Source organism: Lithobates pipiens, unplaced genomic scaffold (genome assembly GCF_037356315.1).
Source record: "Lithobates pipiens isolate NorthernLeopardFrog02 unplaced genomic scaffold, aLitPip1_a1.2 Scaffold_19, whole genome shotgun sequence".
Taxonomy (NCBI): Eukaryota; Metazoa; Chordata; class Amphibia; order Anura; family Ranidae; genus Lithobates; species Lithobates pipiens.
The window spans coordinates 132891158-132898935 of record NW_027507764.1 but is presented as its reverse complement, the minus strand read 5'-3'; positions in this window follow the sequence as shown (position 1 = coordinate 132898935).

Here is a 7778-nt window from a genome sequence, read left to right as displayed (position 1 = left end):
TCTTGTGAACTGTGATTGACCTAATGCTTTACTTATTCATTTATGTGCATACTGCTTGTAGCACTGTCCTCGTAGGGCGTGCTGGATTTTGAATTAAAAGGCCTCTCTCTGGTTACCTGTAGCAGGTTGCTAAGGGTTTCCACTTGTCCCACCTTTACTCCCGCTTGCTTGTTACTCAATGACCAGTCCAGGGCACTTGTGTTTTTTTGTAATTTATTTTGGAACTTGGATGGGAGAAGGCATTAGTGGGATACTCCAACTTGAACTATTCACAGTGGATAAGGACAACTCTCACTTGGCCTCACTGGATTATTTGTGGAAGCAGTCACACTGCTTTAACCATACTTCCACATGTATGAAGGAATTAAGTCTTCTTGCTCTCACTAGCAGCAGACTTGATGCACTACATTATTTTCAGGATACTCTCTAGCATTCCCTTTACTGACACCCGTCCACTGAATCTTCTAGCTGAAGGGGTTGGCCCTCACTAGGCAGGTCCCAAAGACACAGATCTGTACTCGCAGTAGATAGAATCAGATCCTTCCTGGTGTCTCCCTTCCAATCAGCTCTGCAGGACCTCTGGGTTCAGCTTTACTCTGACTCTCCTGGGCCCTTGGGTCAACCACCCAAGGCCACATGGTGGCCTCCACAGAGGAGAGGGCAGCCACCCCCTCTCTCCTGGACTCTGCTCCCCGACTTATCTAACTCTGAGCACATGTGTCCTGGGCTTTTATACAGTATCCCAGCATGCACTCACTTGTCAGCTCCCCTCCCACTGTCCAATATGCCTCCCTACTGAACCAGTGGGGGACAGTCAAACAAGCTGAGCTGCACCTGAGCACAATGAGCAGACCTAACCAATAGATCCTGCTCCTTGGTAGGCAGAGAGCACTCTAAGTTTTACCTGGCCATCTTCCTGGTAAGCAGAAATACCAAAAAAATTATACTCTCTTCTAGCACCTACCTAGGAGGGTGCTACATACTATTTACTGCAACCTGTGTGTGCAGGGTATCTATATTTGTGCTCCTAGTAGTACCTGGTACTGTATGTCAGTGGGGCTGAGGTCATTTGCAGATTTCAAGACAGAAAAACAGAGAACCCAATCTACCAAGCAGCTCCTCGGTGGTCAGCACTAGACATTCTTTCTTTAAAGAGGAAGTAAACCCTGATGAGTTTACTTCCTCTTTCATTCCCTGCAAAGGCAAAGCATAATGGACTACTATGCATCGCATAGTAGTCCATTATGTGTCACTTACCTGACACAGGAGCCAGCGAAGTCACCGCTGTCCCCTGTAGTCCGGCGCATCCATCTTCTCGGTGGGTCTCGCTGCTCCGCCGCTGTCATTCGGCGAAGCCGCGATGATGTCACTCCCGCACAGGAGCCACCACGCTTGGCATCTTCATAGTTGACGGTGCTTGCCTCACTCAGTGCCACCATGAAGACAGCATGGAAGTTAAAGCAGTCAAGGCACATACTGTACAGCCGTGGTCAAAAGTTTTGAGAATGACAAAAATATTAATTTCCACAAAGTCTGCTTTCATAGTTTATTATGGCAATTTGCATAAACTCCAGAATGTTATGAAGAGGCATCAGATGAATTGCAATAAAATACAATGTCCCTCTTTGCCATGAAAATTAACTTAATCCCATAAAAAAAAACATTTCCACTGCATTTGTGAAGAAGGCTTCAGGGTGCCCAAGAAAGTCCAGCAAGCACCAGGACCGTCTCCTACAGCCGATTCAACTGAGGGATCGCAGCACCAGCAGTGCAGAGCTTGCTCAGGAATGGCAGCAGGCAGGTGTGAGTGCATCTACACACACAGTGAGGCAAAGACTTTTGAAGCGTGGCCTGGTGTCAAGAAGGGCAGCAAAGAAGCCACTTCTCTCCAGGAAAAACATCAGGGACAGACTGATATTCTGCAAATGGTAGTGGTAGTGGGATTGTATTGGTAGTGGGATTGTATTTGAAAATACAGAGATGTATTCAAGAAGTGATACAACAGATCCAGGAAATGATGGGAGTAGATATACCTAAAATTCCAGAAACCTATTTATTACATAATACCAAACTTACAATAGAACAATATAAGAAAACGATAATATCATATCTAATAAATGCAGCAAAACACCTAATCTCAAAACATTGGCAAGCATTGGAAAGCTCAACGCTTAGAGAATGGGTTCAAAGGGTAGAATTTATATATAACATGGAAGAATTGTGGCATTACAAAGAAGATAGAATAGAAACATTTTCATATACTTGGAAAGTATAGAAACAGTTTAGGAATACAAAGAAATACTCTGAGATAATGGGAATCTGAAAAAAAAAGAGGTAGAGGGAATAAATGAAGGAAGATTATAACACGTTTAACCACTTTCCAAACCCTGCATGCCGATATACATCAGCACAATGACAGATGTAATGACAAATGGGTGTAAAGCGTCACCGTGTCCACGGGACTGGCAATGTCATGGAGCCTCAGAACGGGGAAGTGCATATGTAAACAAGGCATTTCCCCATTCTGCCTTGTGTCATGACAGAGATCACTGCTCCCTGTCATCGGGAGCAGTGATCGCTGTAATGTGAGTTGAAGCCCATCCACCAACAGTTAGAATCAATCCCTAAGACACACTTAACACCTTCATCGCCCCCTAGTGGTTAACCCCATTCACTGCCAGTGTCATTTACACAGTAATCAGTGCATTTTTATAGCACTGATCACTGTATAAATGAGAATGGTCCCAAAATAGTGTCAAAAGTGTCCAACGTGTCTGCCATAATGTTGCAGTCCTGATAAAAATTGCAGATCACCGCCATTACTAATAAAAAAAAATGTATAATAAAAATGCCATAAAACTATCCCCTATTTTGTAAACGCTATAACTTTTGCGCAAACCAATCAATATACGCTTATTGCATTTTTTTTTTACCAAAAATATGTAGAAGAATACATTCTGGCCTCAGCTGAGGAAAAAAAATTTTTTTATATATTTTTGGGGGATATTTTTTATCGCAAAACGTAAAAGATATTGCGTTTTTTTCAAAATTGTTGCCTTTTTTTGTTTATAGCGCAGAAACTAAAAACCGCAGAGGGGATCAAATACCATCAAAACAAATCTCTATTTGTGGGAAAAAAAGGACATCGATTTTGTTTGGGTGCAATGTCACACAACCGCGCAATTGTCAGTTAAAACAACGTAGTACAGAATCGCAAAAAGTGCTCTGGTTGGGAAGGGGGTCAAATCTTCCGGGGCTGAAGCGTTAAGGAATGTGGGATGGAGAAAGCGAGGGGAGGGGGGGATAGGGGAAAACTATATTTTTATGAATTACAATTTTGAACAAAGTATTTTATATTTTGTACAATGTGAAATTTAACAAAATTTAAACAAATAAAAAAAGAGCACAGTGATGAATAAAGAATGGTACAAAAACATCCTCCGAGAGCAACTTCTCCCAACCATCCAAGAACAGTTTGGTGACAAACGATGCCTTTTCCAGCATGATGGAGCACCTTGCCATAAGGCAAAAGTGATAACCAAGTGGCTTGGAACTTAACATGGAAATTTTGGGTTCATGGACAGGAAACTCTCCAGACCTTAATCTCATTGAGAATGTGTGGTCTTTCATCAAGAGGACCCTGAAGAGGCGGGTGAACAAAAGAACCCCAGAAATTCGGACAAACTTAAAGCATTGATTATGCAAGAATGGGCTGCATAAGTCTGGATGTGGCCCAGAAGTTGAGTAACAGAATGCCAGGGCAAATTGCAGAGGTCTTTAAAAAGAAGGATCAATATTGCAAATATTGACTCTTTGCGTAAACTTAATGTAATTGTCAATAAAAAACGTATGAAATGCTTGTAATTATACTTAAGTATACCATAGTAACATCTGACAAAAAAATCTAAAAACACTGGATCAAATAACGAGGGCAAAGACAGACCAATTTAGCACCACATCCCTAAATAAATTGAAAATGAAGACAGGGACAAAGGGGTAAACAAAACCCCGGGACTTTAAAGGTGCTGTATGATTTATATAGAAAATAGATATTCACAGAGTATGTATTATAAAATCACACATTTTTTTATTTTATTAACAAAAGTACAAAATAATATTTACAGTATATTAAAATTGTTATCCACATCAATGCTCTATGATGAAACAAAAGAAATAATATTTATCACTTCAGAGTATACCACTCGACATGTTTCGCTCCTCTGGGCTTCCTCAGGAGTTAAAGGTACACTTAGTGGATAAACTACAAATAATAATAGAGAGATACAGATCAAAAATATATCATAATCAAATTCACATTTCCATTAACAATGATAAGATAACATACTCCAATAGTACCCAATTCATGGGCACAACAACATTGTATGAATATGCAGTGTTTAATTTATATATTTTTTTAAAACATACTGTAGGTCCACATAAGATCTTACCAAAAATATGCCAATTAGCCAGTTACACCGCAACAGTCTAGCAGCCACCAAGTAGAAAGTGCTGTCACAGGATTTTAAGTCACAGATAGGTATTTCTGAATCCGGGGGTCACAGGAAGGCTACTGATACATGTAGTGATCTGTATGAATAAAAATAGACAGTTGGGTATATTGAAACCAACTGAACTGGCCCCCTCTATACTATGTTATTGGGCAAATTACCTGAATACTAATTAAAGTAGAATCAGCGTGGTATATCCTCATCTGTGGTTAGATGCCTATTTGGTCATAGGGAAACCCCAGAAAATAGTTCTGTAGAGGTATAAAGAGTATGGATAATATGTTAATAAATAATGGCTGCCCTAAAATACATCCCGTGTACACAAAAACAGCTAAATATGAAAAGAACTGAAGTACCTGATGTAATAGAGTATCAAAAGCTGACAGATCATGAGGTGATGGATGGATATACCACCCCACTGATACGCTGGCAGAGGCAGATGTCTCTAGCCAGCGTATCAGCAACAGGTCCAGCCCAGCAACAATAGATCCAACCCAGCAACAATGGAACCTCCAACAGCCAGCATCAATAGACCCTCCAGCAGCCAGCAACAATAGACCCCAACAGTAGATCCCTCCCAGCAATGACTGACCCTCCAGCAACCTAAGACCCACCCCCAGCAATAATAGATCCCCCTTCAGCTACTATATATCCCCCGACAGCCGACATCAATAGACTCTCCAGCATCCCTTGCCACATTTAGTGCTGCAGGTGGCAGAACTTCGTTCCCTCGTGTTCCCGCTAAAAAAAGACCTGCCTTTTTGTAAACGTTTATTCAGTATGGCAAAGGTAACTTTAAAAAAAAATGTGGAACAGGAATGTAAATCAGTAACAACGAATTTGAGTTTATTGTAGCCAGATCAGATAAGATCACGCAGCTTTTACATCTTTCAAACCCATTCAAACTGCACTTAGAAATATGTGGTGATAAAAAAATTAGCTTAAAGGGGTTGTAAACCCTCATGTTTTTTTCACCTTAACCGCTTCCCACCCGCCCTATGGCCGAATGACGGCCTTAGAGCGGGCGGCTTCCTTCGCCTGGCCGTCCCTGGACGGCCTGGTGTTTACTTCCGCAATGCGCGCCGCCGGGGGCGCGCATCGCGGAAGTATTGTATTTGCCGTGTCTCCCGGACAAAGCGGCCGTTCACAGCGCGATCGCACCTGCCAATGGGAGATGATCTCATATGTAAACATATGAGATCATCTCCCATTGCCGTGTCTCTCCCTCCTCACACAGAGACAGCGTGTGAGGAGGGAGAGCGATCTGTCAGCCCCAGTGCAGCCCCAGTGCCAGCCCCAGTGTCAGCCCCAGTGTCAGCCCCAGTGTCAGCCCCAGTGCCAGCCCCAGTGTCAGCCCCAGTGCCTGTGTCAGCCCCAGTGCCATCTGTCAGCCCCAGTGCCAGTGCCATCTGTCAGCCCAGTGCCATCTGTCAGCCCAGTGCCATCTGCCAGTAGTGCCAGTGCCACCAGTGCCACCTGCCAGCGCCTGCCGTCAGCCCCAGTGCCGTCAGCCCCAGTGCCGCCAGCCCCAGTGCCGCCCGTCAGCCCCAGTGCCACCTGTCAGCCCCAGTGCCGTCCGTCAGCCCCAGTGCCGTCAGCCCCAGTGCCGCCAGTGCCGTCAGCCCCAGTGCCGTCAGCCCCAGTGCCACCTGCCAGTGCCACCTGCCAGTGCCACCTGCCAGCACCAGTGCCACCTGCCAGTGCCATCCGTCAGCCCCAGTGCCGTCAGCCACAGTGCCGTCAGTGCCGCCTGCCACAGTGCCACCTGCCAGTGCCACCTGCCAGCGCCAGTGCCACCTGCCAGCGCCAGTGCCACCTGCCAGTGCCACCTGCCAGCGCCAGTGCCATCCGTCAGCCCCAGTGCCAGTGCCGCCAGTGCCACCTGCCAGTGCCACCTGCCACCACCAGTGCCGCCAGTGTCAGTGCCGCCAGTGCCACCTGCCAGCGCCAGTGCCGCCAGTGCCACCTGCCAGCGCCAGTGCCACCTGCCAGTGCCACCTGCCAGCGCCAGTGCCATCCGTCAGCCCCAGTGCCGTCAGCCCCAGTGCCACCAGCCCCAGTGCCGCCAGCCCCAGTGCCACGTGCCAGTGCCACCTGCCAGCGCCAGTGCCACCTGCCAGTGCCACCTGCCAGTGCCACCTGCCAGTGCCACCTGCCAGCACCAGTGCCATCCGTCAGCCCCAGTGCCGCCAGCCCCAGTGCCACCTGCCAGTGCCACCTGCCAGCGCCACCTGCCAGCGCCACCTGCCAGCCGCAGTGCCATCTGCCAGCCCCATTTACCAGAGCAATTAGCCAGAGCAAATAGCCAGCACCATCTGCCAGTGCCAGCCCCAGTGCCAGCCCCAGCCCCATCTGCCAGCCCCATCTGCCAGCGACATCTGCCAGCCCCATCTGCCAGCCCCATCTGCCAGCCCCATCTGCCAGCCCCATCTGCCAGCCCCATCTGTCAGCCCCATCTGTCAGCCCCATCTGTCAGCCCCATCTGTCAGCCCCATCTGCCTCAAGTGCCATCTGCCTCCAGTGCCATCTGTCAGTGCCACGTGTCGTCAGTGCCACGTGGGGTCACTTTGTGGGCATTTCCATTCCATTCCAATGCGTTTTCATTTTTTTTCCACATTTTCCCAAAACTTCTGGAAAAAAAATGAACCATTCAAACGACTCATTATGCCTCATAGATTATATGTTGGGGTGTTAGCTTTCCAAAATGGGGTCACTTTGTGGGCATTTCCATTGTCCTGGTGCTCCAGGGCCTTCAAAAATGTAATAGGTGGTTGAGAAATGAAATGTGTATTTTATGCTCCTAAAACGCCTGATGGTGCTATTTCAATATTGGGCCTCTGTATGTGGCCAGGCTGTGTAAAAGTCTCACACATTTGGTATCGTAATACTCAGAAGGAGTAGCAGAACGTATTTTGGGGTGTCATTTGTGGTATACACAAGCCAAAGCTGAAAATTGGTCTGGTCAGGAAGGGTGTTTAAGTGCACAGTAAGCAAGTGGTTAATGCATCCTATGCATTAAGGTGAAAAAACTTGTGTCACTGACCGGCCCCCTAGACCCCAGGTTTTGCTCACCTGAGCCCCGTATTTCCCACGCCAGAGATGCGCTCTGCCCCTCTGCCCGTTGTCTCGGCTCTTAATTGGATAGATTGATAGCAGCGCAGCCATTGGCCCCTGCTGCTGTCAATCAAATCCAATGACGCAGGTGCCGGGGGGGGGGGGGGGATGGCGAGCGAGGCATTCTGCCTCTATGGACGCAAATGCTGGACTCAG